Here is a 17594-nt window from a genome sequence, read left to right on the forward strand (position 1 = left end):
AAAATCAGTCACTGCCATGTTATCTAGCTTATGTCAGTTGCTAGTTGGATAAAGGTGGTAAATAGTTTCACTGTCCCATGTTGTTGGGACAGGGGCATGGATGTGGTGGCCATTGTAGGAAGGTTGTGAAGAGCTGGAGATGGATGTCTTCATCCTGCAGGGCTGGGCTCCCAGATGCTGCCGAGGGAGCCCCAAAATGCCAGTGGAGGAAAAAAATTCTGCTTGAAGGGCCACAAAATGGTTCTGGGACCCTGAAATGTTTGGGGGTCACAAAATGGCGGCGGGGGCCCGGGGCCCCCGAGATGGTGGCAGGGTGCTGCTGCCCCGGGGGCCCCGAGATGGCGCCGGTGCCCGCGGGCCCCTGAGGCGCTCGTGGGGCCGCTCGGGCCCTCGGAAGGCGCCGGAGGCGGCGGGGGGCGGGCGGTGGTGGCGAGGCCCGGGCTGCGCAGGGCGTGCGAGCACTAGTGGGAGCTGGCGAGGGCGAGCGGAGCGAGCGAGGAGGAGGAGGAGAGACACACCGAGAAGGAGGGAAGAGGCAAAGCCGCCCCGGACACGCCGAGCGGAGCCGGCGCCGCAGCGTGCGCGCCGGGCCGGGGGGGCTGCACCTGCGCTGCCCGGGGCCCGCCACGGGCACCGGCGGGACCCGCGACCCCCGTCCCGGTGCCGGGGACGCCCCGGTGCCCTCGGGCCGCTGCTGCCGCCGCCCGGGACGCGCAGCGCGCGCCGGACTGCACCGTAAGTCAGCGCCGCCGCTCCCACCCCTTCCTCGGCGTTTCGCTTGTTTYCATTTATTTATTCACGGGTTTCCACCGCCCTCGGCGGGACGCGCCGAGTTACGGCGGCCGCGGCAGATTTCGTTTMAAGTTTTGCTGCGGGGAGAATACAGATTTAATTTATTGCGTGAGAAACGGGCTGCTCTGAGCTGCGGAGCTGCGGCTGGAGCTGCCGGCCGGGTACAGCGTGCGGGCACAGCTCGTGGCGGTACTGTATGTTAACGGGACACAACTGCACGCTTTTCACCCCTTTTCTCGCYGGCGTTGTGTGTGCAGGAGCAGGTTTCATTCATGGCTTTTTATAAGCATCCACCTCCCCTCCATAATAAAAACAAAAAAAMATCAGTAGCACTTTTCTCTTGGATACATGAGAAGATGTAGTTGTAATAAACATGTAAATTCTTTGCTTCTTGTGTTGCAATTCTGTCCCRTTATGAAACTGCCTTGAAGTTACTGGAAAGCAAGAAATTCGGTGTGGTGAATGTACCTCAAGGGTCTTGACTTGTCTCTTGCAACMTACTACCTTGTTTGGCTTCAGTCTTGGCTGAGATTTTTACAACTGGGTAAAAATGCATGTGTTTGGGGTTGTTATATTTGTGTATATGTAAGTGTGTATGCCCTGCTGTGGGTCACCGTGCACGAGGGCRCTTGGCTCCTGGTGAGCACCCAGGTACGCCCTTCATTAAAGGACCCGAGCGGTTCTGTTTTAATAGGTGTACTCGTGTAATTAAAGGGATGCACATGTTGGGCTCCTGGCCACGAGGAGGCTTGGCACGACTTGAACCTTCAAGTCTTCAAATGCTCTCTTAAAAGAAGTTCACTTGGTAATAATGTAACCTGACAGATTGGCAAAGGCTCTTTCCAGAATCTGCTCTTTCTTGCCTATTTCTGTTTCTTCTCTGCAATTTCCTGGAAGATGAGGGGCTACATGCATGAGGCATAAGATCTGTGGCCAGGTGCAAGGGAGCAATGGGAGGCAGCTTGATGCTTGGGTAGGAACGTGTTWTCACTCTTGAGAAATGAGATGACTTCTGCTTATTTGCTTGAAAATGAACCTTGCTGACTTGCTCTGCTTCCAAACTGTAGATAGCTTGCAGTTGACTACRGTGTGTTCAATTAGGCTGTAATTCTTGCAGGAGGAGAGACTGCCTTGTCCTGCCTCTTGCATGCAGCCAAAATGCTACTGCTAACAGCAACTGAGTAAAGAGTAGTTTATGGTTTTCCCATGTAAGTTATGGGGTGATTTGGAGAAGTGTCTCAAACTTTTGACTGATATCTTCTATTGACTGTTGAGCAGYTGTTCAACAGGGATAAAATACCATATTAATCAATGTGTTTATCTTGGTTATTACTTGGATGAAGCTGGTTGGGATTTATAGTTGTGTCAGTGTTTGACTGCCAATTAAAGGTGATCTGGATCATTATATTGTAAATGTTTGAAAGTTTCTAGGAGCAATGAATGAATTAGACCTACAGTGCTTCTCTGTAAAAACAAAATGTAAAGTTTGTGTAGCTTTCAGTGTAGTAGTTTCCTCTTGAAAGAGACGAGCTACTAATTTTGTATGGTCTCAAAGAGATGTTGTCTTCCTTAGACCAAATCCTAAGGAAATGCTGCAGTTAGGTCTAAAGTTTTTAGGTGCCAGACTGATTTTTGCTCAGGTTTATGTTTTGGGGTGGACTTGCTTCTGACTGACCCTTTACTCTGTTTCAAGTGGGGATGAGGGAAGAGAAATGTAATAGTGCTAACATGGCAAGATTTTCAACAAATCRTCCTACTGTAATATTCCGGTGAGATCTGTGTATTATGCTGTGCTTTTTTGTTCTATTGGCTGTGTGAAAAAAGGAAAAATTTTTCTTCTATGACTTGCCTAAGAACTAGACCTTTTCATAAAGAAGCAATTTTATGGTAACTAAAATATTTCTATAATCACTGTAAAGCAATGTTTGAGAACCTTGTATCACGTTTTCATGTATTATATTGTTGAGTTTACTTTTATCTGTTTAAAACATCAATACCTCAACAAGCTATAAAGCAATTTTGGTGTGACTGGTTATTCTTTGATATTTGCGTGCACAAAATGTGAACAGCTATGCATCTTTGGTGTTGGAGAGACRGTGTCTTTGGAGAGATGGCTTAATTGCTCTCATACATGAAATACAATAGAGGGGTCTTTGGTAAGACCAAGAAACTCTGGTTTCCAATGAGTTGCACGTTGAGGCTGGATAGAGCAGTGGTGGAACACGGCCACTATACCTGGTAGAATAAYGGTAGGTTGCTGTTTTAGCCCTTTCCTTTGCGGGGTCATTAATGGGTTCTGTATTTTCTGTCTGGCTGCCTCCTTTGCTGCCACTTGCCAGAGCAACTGYCTTTTAGGGCTATGAAACTTTGTCAAATTTGATTAGAATTGGTCAATAGATTGAAAACTCACTCTGGCAGACTTGTTTATCAACAGATAAGCATGTGTAAACATTGCCTTTAGAAACCAGGCTGAAAGAGTTCTCTTCTGTGGGAGTCTGGATRTAAAGGAACTCTTCATCTACTGGTGAAATGGCCAGCTGGGAGAGAGTATTCAGGAGAGGTTTAGGTACAGTTTTGAGCACTGTGTGATTGGTATGTAAGGTATTAGTCCACAGAGTTTGCAAAATTTGAGGGAACAGGGATACAAGGAAAAGAAAGTCAGGATATTTGTGCAGGGAAAATCCTGAAGATACATTCTCTACTTAAATGTTCCCAAAGGATATTTTCCAAGCAATAAATGAACCAGAGTATACAGGGACTAGGACAGGCACCGGGACACTTGGAAGATGCTTGATTTTGGATGCACACCTGAAATTTATTCAGTGCTTATGTCAAAAATGAATTGGTAGATAACTCCAAATTTTGATGTTAAGCTAAATACTGCATTTTCAAGCAATGATATGAATAAAGTCACATAACTAAAAGCTATGCTCTTTAGAACTACAGCATTTTTCTAACTTTATTGCTGCTTTTCTGAAGCAACGGCAAGTATTTCTTGGTGTGAAGAATGGTTTCACATGTAAAGCTAAAATACATTTTGTAATGGGCTGTATATACCAAACTTGATATTTAAAAGGCAACCACTTAAAAGAAGAGTTTTAAAAGGTTAAGTTATTCAAGACTTATTCCCTGAAGCTACAAACGTATTTGCTCATGCATAACTTCACCGCGGAATACCTACGTGAACAGCATTATGCACTTGCAGATTTGTAGAATCAAGATCTTAAATAGCCCTAGGCTAATTTTCCCCATTTCTAATTAAAAGCACCCAGGTCAATTAAGGATCAAATGAGTCCTTAGCTTTGTGATCATCTTCCTTGCAAGGAATATCTGTTTTGATAAATATTTCAATTTCAGTGTAATCTCTGCCCTTTTGTCCAATTCACTTTTTTTTCTTGTGAGTTTTGGCCAAGAATTTCTCTTAGGTTATAAAACTGGAATCTTAAAGCCTTTTATGAGGAAGCATGTTGTATTTAAGCTCAGAAACTGACGTGAAAGGAACTGTTGAAACAGATACTGTTTAGTTGGGAGGAAGAACAATAAGCACCTGGGCTGGGCTAAGAAACTGATCGCTGCCCTTGGAGTGTTATGTGTATTTGGTGAGTGACATTTGACTAATTGTTTTGTTCAGTTAATGCACACAATCTTGTCTGTAATAGTTAAACATCATTTTCTTATTCTTGTATTTACTACTTTGTGTTTTCACTGCCAGAAGTGATGAAGAAATGACAGGCAAATATGTCTGTAGAACACAAGGTACAGGAATAATTGAAGCAAAGTCTTTGCTAGTCGAGTTTGAATCCGGGTCAGTTGATTGTAGGCTTTGTATATATGGGATTGGACAAAGCAAAGAAACTGTTGCTTCTGTGCTAGATGTATTGCAAAGTCAGGATAGTGTAACGGAGATAAGGTTAATTAGCTGTTTGCATTTGCTGCTGAAGTTGGATGAACAGCTCTTTTATTCCCTGAACAGGGAATTTCTCTTGAGGCACAACTATCTGGTAGAGTTTGTTAAAATGAATATAGCACGATTTTTTTTTATAGCCTGCAGAAATACAATTAAGTGCATACAAGCATCATAGACTTTTTATTCAAAGGCAAGTCTTGTAGGGTCTTGTCCCACTGTATAGTTGAATCAGAGAAGCCTTTCAAGCTGAGCATGGTCTTGTTGCTTCCAGAAGATAATCCAGGATGGATCCCTAACTTCCATGCATCTTGGTTTCTGTCAAGTGTAATGTGATCCTTTAGACATGTTTTGAGACCCTGAGTCAAATCAGGTTGAGTCAATGCTAGTGTTGATGAGCAGAGTGAAAATGTGGTTATGCAGAAGTCTGCCCTTGGAAAAGATTCATATGTTTTGCTCTTCGCAGTTCACAAGAGCACAGAAAAGCCTTCAGTGCCGCTGAATTTGATAYGCTGAAGCCATACTGAAAGTTAACAGCTGAAGCTGAGTGTTATATTTGACTTAAGAGTAGTATTTTTTCTGTTTGAGAGATGGGAAGAGGTGCATCCACTTGGAATGCACATGTAGAGTCAAGCAATATTCTGCTTGACTTGTCATAGGACTGTGACCTATCTGGTCACAGAAAGCGTGCCCCTTCTGATGGTAAATCTTTCTGCCTTGAATGAGTCCCCTTTTCCAAGTGTACTTTGACATAGCTGTAGCAATGCAATAATTATCTGAATGGCAAAAACCCCTTCAGAATTTTGGCATTAGCTTCAAATAGTTGGTAAACTCTGGGGCTTCATCTGAGAGCTAACTCTATTTACATGTGGCACTTCAGTTATGCTTGCTGGCAGCACAGGGGCAGGAATGGCAAAATAGATTGAGATTTGCAGTTTTGTGCTTTATGGAAGGAACAGGGTTTCTATCGGGTAGCTCCTGCAGCAGCAGGCAGATCCACACTTGTGTGTCTGTAAAGGATGAGTACAYCTGAACTTGAAGCCAGTTAACTTGGTCTGATAACCCCATATCGCATGGTAGTTTAGGCTTGTCTTTTTTTCAAGTTCTTCCTCCTCAAGCAAGAGAAGAAAAGTCATTTCCAGTGGGGAATGCACAGTGTTTTTAGGCTCCACTGTCTTATGGACATCCAGACTTTGCTTGTTCCAACAAAAAACAAAAGAATCAAGATAAGTTGATTTTTTTTTTCTCCAGAAACTATTGATAGGTATTGATCAAGTTCTTTTGTAATTGAACAGTTGTGGTTTCAGCACTATTTTGTTTGAGTCAAATATGCTTTCCTGGTGAACTAACTTGTGGTGTGTGCTTCACAAAGATRTGTATTGAATTTGTGGAATTTTCTTAGGATTTGTGCTTTTTTAAGCTTTTGTGCAAGTTAAAGGCTATTTCTTTCAAAAGCTCAAGCTTTCAAAAACAAAACGAAACCAATGGAAAGAATAGTTTCTACTCTTCCTGGTGAAAGGCTTTTGGAGGCCATCTTGAGTTGTTTGATTTTGTATGTCTTTTTAATACTATCGGGTTTGCCTAACTTGGAGATTAATTTTTGCATCTGTCTTCCTAGCTCTCTGTGAAGCAGAAATTTCATGTGTTGTGCAGAGCTGAAATTTTCTAATTCACCTTGSCACTTTAGGTGGCATTGGTGTGAAGAAATGAGCCGGTCAAAAGGGATTGATCTATTTTTATCCTGCTCTTAAATGCTCCATGTATATTTGAAATTCCTAATTGCAAAGTCATTCCTTAGGTGCCCTTCAGCTGTTTCTATAAACCGTTCTTGGTATTTCATAGCTCTTACTACAAACTTAACTACAACTCCATGACTTGGTCTTGGTAAATGAATGCATTCTTACAAGTTTYGTCACTGATGTTAGTCTCTCTTTGAAGCTGTTAGAGGATCTGCATACACACAAGTCAATTTAACATGCATTGAGATATGGTAAAGTGTTGTGTGTGCTTTTTTTATGGTAGTCATACTGAAGCGCTGGGCTTGCTGCAAAAGTAGATAGTTTGACCAAATGCAGGTTTGTTGAGGAAAGTAATGATTATTTGAGGGCTGGTTCTGAGCGTTCAGAAATGGTTTGGTTTAAGGGCCTAGGAGGGCAGTGACTGGAAATTCTTGGAGCATTAAAGAGCTGCAGTGCCTTGCTCTTCTTCGTTGCYTTATTTTCTGGAAAATAGGATCCTTGGCACTCTTAAGAAGCAGTGCAAATGTGCTTGACCTGCATGCCTGCCAAGACATCTTCATTGCCTTGTATAACGGTTTGAGATGGCCTCRTTCACTGCACTCGAGCAGATTGAGACAGTTGCATGAAGTTGTATTTGGCTCARTTTAGGGTGGGAACGAACAGTTGGAAATATTATCTTTCTCAGAAATTCATATCTGTTGCCCTGTAACTTGCTACTGTGAAGCAATGCTGTCAGATGGTGCTTGAGCAAGGACTTTGAAGGCTAGAGACCCTGGATGGAGGTGCATGCTGGTGCTGGCTGAGGGAGCAAGGAGGCTGTGTGGTGATGGTGCAGGCAGTGCCACAAAACCAGCAAGTATGTGGAATAAGGCAGTGCTGGGTGCCAGCAGCAGCACTGTTAGTGATGCACGTGTCAAGTCATTAATATCCCAGTTTTGTTACTCTTTTTTTTTTCCAACAGCATTTCAGCCCCCACACAGCTCTGGGGTGTGCAGGCTGCTTCCCAGCAGATGGGCTCTTGCCCAAAAAGGCGAGTACAGTGTAGAAGCTCATGGGGGAAGCAATATACGCCTGTGAACTTGGGGTACTTGTGTCTGTCCTCAGATATGGACACAAACTGTATTTTCTTGACTCAACGGCCGAGCAAGGAGAAGGATTTGCCTTTTTCTGCCTTTCTGGGCAAACAAAAAGCTCCAATAGGGGCAGAAGAGCTGCTAGCATCAACAGCAAATATCTGTTTAATTGCATAACAGGACCTGTTTACACCCATTAAAAACCTTTAGATTTTGTTAATCTCTTCCAAGAGATTACCAAGAGTCACATTTGGAGAAAGGTAACTGGGGAGCTAGAAASTGGTACTGATGCTTTTTAAAAGGCTATTCCTTCTATAGTTGTCTGRCTTTGTTGTATCAGGAAATATATCAGAATTCACAGGATAGTCATAGATTTTTCTTGTTATGCATGTATGGATTAGAGGGTGCAATGCTATTTTTGTTGCTTTGATGCTAGCACTTCTCTACTATAGTACAGGCTGTTTCTCACTGTTTTAAGAGGTGTGTGCAGTTAAATACAATTGTTTCTTTTTATTACTTTCCCTAAGACTGTTTCAGGGAAAAGAATGTTTTGAGGTGAAATCAAATCTGTTTATCCATCTTGGTTAGATATTTCGCTGGAGTGTTTGTAGCATTAAGATTCCCAGAGAGAAATTAAGTAGAAGGAAATGTAATAGTAATTAAAAACTTCRATAGCTAAAGTCCTTTTTAAAAATAACTATTTCACTTAATATTTTAAGAATATTTTGCAGAACCTGTTGCAAGTGGTAACTCCTTAATTGACTTGCAAGTGCAAAGTGGGCTGACTTGATCTAATGAATGAAATCAGTTGAGGGGGTGTTYTGTGCTGTTGGTGTCCAGTGTTGTTCCCACTCAGGTGCCTTTTGGAGCCTCCTTCCTACAGTGCTTCAGGTCTCCCTCAGCCACTTGCTGCTTCTGTTCCCTCGCTCCTAGGAATATTCCTGCTGGAGGCATCAGCTGCTGGCCTTGTTATCAATAAGGCAGCAGTGAAACCTTGAGCTGCTCTTGCTGTGCACAGGGTATTTGTTGGTGTGCTGTGAGAACGGCTGTGCACTGGGAGCTTAGCAGCCCCTATCACCTCCTTTGGTGATAACACCCTCCAGTTGAGTGATCAGTCCGCTTGCCTACAACAGCCGAGCTCTGCGCGTTGGGTACTGGGACAAGGTTCTGGACGCAGGGATAAATACAATGATGATTTAATGCACAGTGATAATGGAGCTGTAAGTTGTGCTTGATATGCCAGATGCAAATAAGACAGTACTGTTGCTCAGTGAAGGTATGGTGGATGCAGGGGGCTCATAATGTGCATACCATGGCCTGCTCCCCGATTTAGTGCCACGTGTGGCCAGGTTGGCATGGTTAGCAGCAGTGGTCAAATTTCCTTTGGTGTAGCAGCTGTGTAACAGAGCTAGCAACATAGATGATCTTTGGCTACATTTATTTAGATTTAAGGCTTACTCCTTAAAGCTGACCCTACAATTTGGAGGCTRCCTTTGTGTTCAGCAGAAGAAATGGACTCTGTGTAATGGGATTACAAGCACTATGGCAGTGAGTTGAAAGGAAAGAGCGGCAGTAGAGGATGTGGAAGGTCTGAAATGGAAGCAACAGCTGATCTTTTTTCAGTTCAGAATGACCCTGCCAAGAGAGGCAAATGACATCAGACTGGAAGGTCATTGCTTCTTAACAGACTTCAAAAATATGTTAATATGCAGAAAATGTGCTGAGAAACTCRAATGAGGATGAATAAACCACTGTGACTTGCTCATGAGAAACAAGCATCCTTTGCTTAGGAGTCCTCAAAACAGCTTGTGTAGGGGGAGATATAGTCTCATGTTAATTCATGGAATCAAGCCCCTSTCTGTGCTGCTGGCAAGGATTTGCCTATGGTGAATTTTCCAGTGCCCTGTTATCCTTGACCAAAAATTCTGAACTTACAGAAACTGCACAGCCTCACTATATAGACTCACTTGTACAGATTCAGAGGATGCGATGTCCAAGTCATTTGCCATATTTATCTTAATGAAGTTTTCCTGGTTATAGTTCTTCTATAATCAGCTTCAGARATTAATAGTGATATTAAAAACTGCTATGAGATGTAGATGTGTATTGTTGCATGCAAACCAAATGATGCCATTTATGATTGAAGTACTTGATAGATTTTCATTATCAAATCACAACAAAACTTAAGTTGATTTGAATAATTGTAGAGGGCCTTCCTCTTTATGACCCTGGCATTTTTGGGAGTGGATTCTCATGCCTCTAACACTTTCCCACAAGTATGAGAGACTTCATTGTATTATCCCATAAATGCACACACTTCTGTCTTTGGGAATGTGAGCCCTGGTTTTCTACTCTTCCATGCAATGCTTTAAATCTCCATTTGAGGAAAGGGGACTTGTGAAGTCTCTGGCTTCAAGAGGCATCTCTTGGACTTGGCAATAGTGGGAACTTTTCCCTGCTCTGCCTTTCCTGAGAATTAAGGGAACATTTGTGGAAATGAGCCCAGCTTTTTAAAAGAAGAATCTTCAGCAGACCTTGTTTATTTTCCCAGTATCACTTACCRGTGTTGCACATTCACAAATTCTTGTCTTGGATCACACATTCTGACTGCTTGCAAACGTTGCTTTGACCCTGCACATTATCTTTTGTTCAAACCACTGTGCAGCCAACCTTGTATTTCTCTCAAAACTTCACTGAGTCAGCCCCAGAGCAGTGTTACTGTTTTCATTCTTTGCATGGCCCAGGTTTTGTGCTACTTGGGTACCAGGAGCTAAGTTGGTGCTGCTCCATAAATGTCAAACTTGACTGTATTGCARTGCTTAACAATGTAAGCCAATGTTAGCCCTGGCCTATGAGGGCATTTGCCTTCTCTCTACAAAACTCAGYTCAACTGCCCGAGTTCTATTTTTCCTTCTTGGCTGCAAAAGCCCACTGGTTTGTGGATTAATACTTGAGTGAAGGAACAAGATGTACAGGAACTTCCCCCCAGAAATCAGGGCATGTGTTTCAAATTTCAAGGTTAGTAAAAGCACAATTTCCAGTCATCGGTGGTAAAATAATTTCTATATTCACTGATTATGCTGCAGTTGGTCTGCTGTGAAAATAACATTTACTTTGGGTCATATTTCTTCTAATTTTCACACATTACTTTAAGTATAATATTGACTAACTTYTCTCTCTCCCTTCAGGGGATGATTCAGGATGAGTGTTTAAAAACAGTCTGGAGAGCAAGGAAATAAGTTAGATATTAAAGCAAGAGCAATTCCATTAGCAAATCCTTTGATTTTGATATATTGCTCTCTGACTGCCTTCATAAAACATTTACCTTGAACATAGTAGTCTGTTGAAGCCAGTTTGTACCGCGGTGTGTTTATAGGCCTATGTAGCCTGTATTTCCATTTTGTGTCACCCTGCCAGTGTGCTACTGCATTTCTGTCTGTTTCTTTCCCAGGAAACAAGTGTATGATCCAAGGAACAATTCCCAGTGTTCCCTTCTTGTGAGTAGAGACTGGAGCTTCTATTGCAAAGCATGGCCCATAAGTGTGGGACACTGCATAGCTTCAGAAAGGCTTCAGTGTTTCAGATATGTTGTCTTTAATGTGCCTTTTTCTTCAAAACACCCTTTTTAGCTGGTTCTGGGACCTGGGACTTTGAGGCTTCAAGCACAGTGGATGGTCTAATGGCACAGCTGGTACCAGAGGTTTATTGCTAATACAGATGTCTTGTTCAACTTAACGTGTCCAGAGCAAATTGCCCATCAGTTGTTGGCTTTGCCCTGTTTCAATGGCCTCTGGCTGTTCTCCTGTGCTTCTATCACTTCCTAGACTACATAGTACAGATGTTGAGACTGCAGGTTCTTTTATCTGGTTTAGATTGTCAAGGAGTTTCATTGTTTTTCACATTATTTTTCACATTTTCACTTTTAAGCTACCCGTGTAATATACATGGAAATAACTGACTAAAGAATCATACTTACCGGCTGGTAGAGGTCTGTATTTCTTTCAAGATCTTGTGTGAAACTTCAAAGTTCACATGGACTTTTAGAAGAAAAAACATTCAAGTATCAAAGGGAGAAATAACCAGTGTGCTCAATGAATGTTTGGTGCTTGTCTGAGTGCTACCATGTCGACCTGACCACAGCTCGCTCACTTCTTTTGAACATGTACTGATATTTACATTACCTTTCTGTATGATCCTTTCGAAAGGATTTTTGTCTGTTGAAAAACAATTGGCAAAGGAGAAATTTTAGGTTTTAAGAGCGTTTGAGGGGAAGGTGTATCTTGATTTTTTTGCTATTTTTAAAAATTCATTTGTGAACTGCCTTTAATCTACTGAAGGGAACTGCAAGATGTTTGTATTAGGTCATTGGGTTCTCGCTAATCACTTGCTTGTTTTCTTAATAAGACTAACTTAATTTGACACGCCAAACCTTGTATTGCTCCACTTTACCTCACCTCTGCAACATCCAAGAAAGTCTGTGTTTCCCAACTGCTGTGTTTCAAAGCCAAATGTGAACCCAGACCCAGGGGAAAGGGTGTAAGCCTGTGGGGGCAAGATCTAATTCCTGGGAAACTCCTACACAGACCTGAACTGCACTGGCCTGTGGGAGCAGCTGTAGTTTTGCCATGCTGCTGCCACCCAAAATATTTCTATTTTCATATATGTTGAATATATCCTATAATCACCTAGGAACCCCTTCTCTGTTGTRAAGACCAGTATAGCTGTAGCTAATTCACTCCTTTCCTCTTCCCCTCAACTTTTTTCCCCCATCTTTTAAAGTCAGAAGTGTACAAGTCTGGAACCCATATCTTTATCAAAATAATGATGTTTTTCCCCATTCAAATCTATTATTTGGAAAAAATGCCTATTAATGCTAGTGAAATATTTAAATATTGTATTTTGAGTGTCTGTAGGTGGTCAGTTACATTATCAGTGCAAAATGCTGTTTCAAATAAGCATTAATAAGAATAAAGGTATCAGTTTAGTGCTGACAGTAGAAATAGCTTATAAATCAGAAAGTAAATAGACTATTATTGTGGTCCACCCATGGATTTGGGGATTATTATTCCTCCGAAGCTTAAATAAATGCAATGAATCTATAACTCACTTGGAAAGGTTTGCTAAGTATGAGCTAAGTTAGCAACTTAGACTTGCACCTTACCTGTCAGTCAAGTCCTTGTTAGATATTTCCTACTTAGTGGAATTTCTGATGGCTGTGTCTCATGTGAAATGAGGCATGTTGGTCCGTGCATTTGGTTTTCTTGTGTTTTGTTGCATTGGTGGTTGGGATGCATCACGCTTGGCCTGGGGGCTTTTGTGTTTTGCTGCAGTTGGCCAAGGTTGGCGTCGTTCTTCACATACGTTTCTGCTCACTGAGGGACTCTTTGGCCCTCTTGACCACTGGGCACCGAGGGAGGAGGTTTACAGGGATCTTTCCTTGTTCTCTAGGCTTGATACCTTGTTTTTGATAAGATGCTGCTGTTTATCACAGCCACTCTTAACTTCCAAAAATTGAGTAATACTATTCCGTTTTGCTTCCCCTGTGATGTGTCCCCACAGGGAGTGATGGACAGATGCTCTGCAGTTGTCATGGCTCCTTGGCAAATATATTTCTGAGAAAAATGATTTCATAAAGAGGACTTTTAATAGCAATCCTGATCAAAATTACCTAGGGAAGCACTAAGAAAAAAATTAAGATCCCCAAAAGTAGATCTTGTCCTGGTGTGTGGTTACTTCAGTAGTTCTCCATAATCAGTCTGAAGGCTGAGGTGTCTACATAAGGCATTAGCTGCTTAGCTTTCCATACGTGTTCCCCAGCGTTGCGGCCAAGCTCTGTAAAGCGAACCCTTTTGCTGACTCCGTTCTCCAGGCCTTATAAAACCCTTCTCAGTGGCCGGGAATGGTGCCTTACCCTTGGCAAGGCAGCAAGCTCTGGGATGTGACTCCTCTCTCGGTCGGTGGGGACTCCCGGGTGCTTTTACACTGTCTGGGGAGCTCTTGATCACATGGATCACAGGTAATGGAGCCCTGCCGCTGTTGTGGTCCCTTTGCTTGGTTCACAACTCTACCATCAGTTCCCCTAACAGAATGGGATCCCATCTGCTTTCTTTGAGACTTATTGCAATTGCATAGACAATTTGTGCACTGCATCACTCACTTGGAAAAAAATTTTGCTTTTTATTTCCCCTTTATTTCTAAATAAAATGCTTCATTTATACCGTGGATTGTTTAAGCATGAATGTGTAAGGCAGAGTGATGTTAGAGGAACTCTGTAGACAAGGCTATATGAGTAGTAAAGGAGAAAGGTCATTTTTTTAAAGTTGTTCCTGTCCAGGAATAATCTGTGATCCTAATGATATGTATGTATTCATTCAATGAATAATGGGATRCTTTGGACTTATTAAACACTCAAGGATTTGAGAAAGCTAGCCRTGTCTTACTGGTGAGCATTTGTCTTTTTAATTACCATTTTTTCTTCCAGTTGTGGTACAGGAGTTGTGTGCCTTTTCCTGCCTTTTTTGTTTTTCTAGTGTGCTTAATGCTACTAACCCAGCATCACTGAGTGACTCTGAAATTGGTTGCACTGACGATGCTTCAAGGCAGAACCCATTTCGGGTGAGGAGCAAATCATTTCTTAGAAAAAATGATCATTACTTCAYAACTGCTGCTTTTGCTGTCAATTCATGTTAATGTCTCTGTTTTGGGGAAAGCAGCAGAAATGGCCCTGAGCCTTTTTTAATCCCACAAGTCTTAATTTGTGGTAGAGCCACACAGTRTTGAGCCTGGTTGAAATACAGCATGAGTGTGTGCGCGTATGGATTCTATTTTTTGTCCTTAGTAATTTGAATTACAGAAGCTGTAAGTACAGGGCAATACTAGGWAAATTGTTTGGAGTGAGTTTTAACAGCTTTTTTGGTAGGCAAATAAAAAGCAGATTTTTATCCACCTTTTTTAGGATTCCTCTTGAGTTTTTAATCAGTCTCTTAAGCCCAAGATTCAAAAAACCAGAACAAAAAAGTGTGTGGAGGGGCAGAGCTTTTAACTTTCATAGACAAGAAAAGATAAATGTCTAATTTATATGATTTAGCTCCATTTTTTATCAACTTAACGTTTSGTGACATGGTTTGCGTGAAACTTTGCGACAGGAAAGGATTTTTGCATCCACAGGGAGTTTGACTCATTGCATGGGACACTCCTGCTGACGTGGTGGTGGTCTCAACACATCTTCTAAGACCAAGAAGAGCAAAGTTCTTCTAGAAGAGAAGCAAGGAGACATGAAATAAGGTTGTTTAAACTGGCCAGTTTGGTGTCTATGGAAATAGCTGGGATATTGAAATGAGTGCCTAGATGGAATTCACCTGAAGCAGCACATGAATTTACAGGTCATTTACTCTTGCATATTTCCACTTTTTCCTGAGTCCTCATGGAAAAAGGTAACACAGACTATGAAAATTTGCAAGATGCCATTTGAAGCCCCAGTTCTTCCAAAGCAAAAGGGAAGAAAGAACAGACTACTCTTTGCTCTTTCACTTCGATTTCCATTGTGTTTTSTGTTCAGGAAAGTGTGTTCCACCACATCTGCTTCAGCCCAACCTTGGAATTAGTTGTGTGCAAGCCTTCAATTTTTCCTTCTTGGATATGTATTTTCCCACTGGTGTACAGTATTTTAGTACTGTTTCTATCTGTTTTAGTTCTAGTCCCAACCTGAGTGTGTTAAATGCTTTAATTAGGCTGGCACAGCATCTGTGCTTATTTTTCATGTGTGTTAATAATGAAGTTAATTTTATTGCAGACAGTATCTCAGTGAATTGAAAGCAAAAATTGTATTTTGTTTGTAGATTAAAAAGGCATTCTTGAAAAACAATATGTAGAATTCATTGCACGATTAACATTACCCAAGAAACTATAAAAAGCATCAGCTAAGTAACAACAGGAATAATGTATATTTCCCACAAATTCATAGGGTGAAAAATCATCATACAAAATCATAGGGTGAACAATCCTTTGGAGGAAGAAAAGCTGTTGTCCTTCTCAGCTTGGTGCCAAGTTCTGACTTTTCCATGTGTTGTATCTTGACATTTCTTCAGCGTAGGAGAATCAAAATGAAGCCTTTAAGGAAATCTGTGGGATTTTCCTGCTCATGTGTCTTATTTTTCAGCTCATCAGAAAGGTTAGTTTTCCCCAATTCCTTTCTCCCTCCTGTATTGCTGTTTATACTGACCTGCTTTGTATTTCTTCCTGTGTTTTGCTGCCATCTCCATCGTAGCTTCCATCATAGCATAGTCATGCACGGTCTCCTGTTAAATTCCTGGCTGCTCTGCTGCTCATGTGCAACTCTGTCCTCAATATCCTGAATATATGTAGCTATACTTATCCTTTCCTGTTAGRACTTTGGGAATGCTGTGCTTGCCTTTGAAGGGTTTGAAGCCCATGCTCTAGGAGTCCACTTGTTAGTAAAGGTGCTTGCTGCCTAACAAGGTTGGGAATAGCTATGTTTTAAGCAGCGAAGCCATCAAGGTATGGACATGTGTAGGTCCAGGATGTTTCCCAGTGATGTGTGGAGGGGTGTGAAAGGGGGAAGTGGTGCATTAGGATCCTCATTCTTGAGGCTCCCTCCAGAGCCATGTTCCTTGAAAACTCCTGGTCCTCCATGACCTCGTCCGGAAATGTCCTCTCYAGGGCTGCTAGAGTTACTGGCAGCGCTGGCTGGAAGGCTCCCCAAGTGTCAGCAGCAGGTTTATGGCTGCCTGTCTCTATGACTGGACAAGATGTGATTTAACACCTACTTTTCGTTGCAAGACCACCCAACTCAAACTCTCTGAGGGAGCAGGCTGTRGAGTTTGACGCTGTTTTTATACCTCGTATTGATATGTATTGGCTGGGAGAGTATCCGGTTGCACATTTAAGMGCTCCCTGGATGTTCTCTAATTGCTCCTGTTCTGTTTGGGGTTGCTTAATGTGTGCTGCGCTGASCTGGCGTGCTGTTTGGGCTGCTGGAGTGTGTGCTCAGCGTTGGGTGCACAACCAGCACAGCTGTGGCTCCTTCCCTCGGCTGCTTGGAGCTGCAGGCCTGGCCCAGGAGCACGCCTGCCAGAGCACTGACCTGTCAAGCCAGTTACCTTGACATGCAGGAGGTGGAAAAACACTGTTGTGAATGTGCTGCAGAAACCTCCTAATTGCTGCATGTGCCACGTGAACTCTGTTTCTGACACGCTTTGCTGAATGTGTATTCAAGTATTTGAAGTAACTGTAGCATTTCCCTCTGTTTTAACAACTGTATTCTGGCCATCTTGCACCCCTACACAAGCACACACTTATTTACAAATTTATTTGCAAAGGGTGGTGGTGGGGAGAAACCTTGTACGGTATTAARCACTGGGAGTTAGCTCCTTATCTCCTGTAAGTGGAAGTTTTGTCATTGGACCTGGTGTTGCTTCAGCAAACTAGAGAACCTGTAAAAGTAGGGGCAGAGCTGTGGTGGAGGTGGAAGTCCTCTGCCATGTTCATGGACACAAACATGAGAAAACATGCAAGGGGGARAAGTGGCTCAGAACAAGCCACTGCAGGATAGGGTGGCTGCAGGAAATGAGGAGGAACATGTAATGCCCAGAAATATGGCCTGACCCCTTGCAGAAACAGCCCCATGGCTTTTTGCCTRGAAAGCCACAGGTTTAAAATACATTTTTCTGCAAATACTCTGCTCTGAGTGCYGATCAAACAATACCTTTGTTTTCAGAAGCTGTGTGTGGTCACCTTTGCATGTCACTGGCCACACGCTTCTCTTGGCACACCAGGAATCCTGCATGTTCCAGACTGAGATCCTCAAGCTTGTCTTGGATAGCAGGCTTCTAAAAGACTGTACTACAGGTAGTCTTTTTCATGAAACTGGGTTTCTAGCTGTCTGCAGTGTATTAACTGTGAAGTGCTGCAAGTGTATGGTGGGAACCTCCCGGTTTTCATGCCCAGAATATGTTGGGCCTGGCTGCCTTGTGCCTGAGAGAGGCCTGGGGTCATAGTCCCCTTGGCTTGAGAAGGTGCCGGGTGAGGAGGATGAGTCCTGGGGGTGATGATCTGCCCATCCTCTTT

General features: G+C 42.6%; 1 long non-coding RNA gene across 1 annotated transcript in view; it reads left to right on the forward strand.

Annotated features, from left to right (window-relative positions):
* The first annotated feature begins 685 nt into the window (after positions 1–685).
* Positions 686–17594, forward strand: part of LOC112949368 — a 57960-nt gene continuing 41051 nt past the window's right edge. The window contains exon 1 of the long non-coding RNA XR_003249815.1: positions 686–735. This is a non-coding gene — a long non-coding RNA (uncharacterized LOC112949368). The remainder of the gene's footprint in view (positions 736–17594) is intronic.

The sequence above is a fragment of the Nothoprocta perdicaria genome, unplaced genomic scaffold (assembly GCF_003342845.1).
Source record: "Nothoprocta perdicaria isolate Ctin4 unplaced genomic scaffold, notPer1 scaffold_291, whole genome shotgun sequence".
In the NCBI taxonomy this organism is placed as follows: Eukaryota; Metazoa; Chordata; class Aves; order Tinamiformes; family Tinamidae; genus Nothoprocta; species Nothoprocta perdicaria.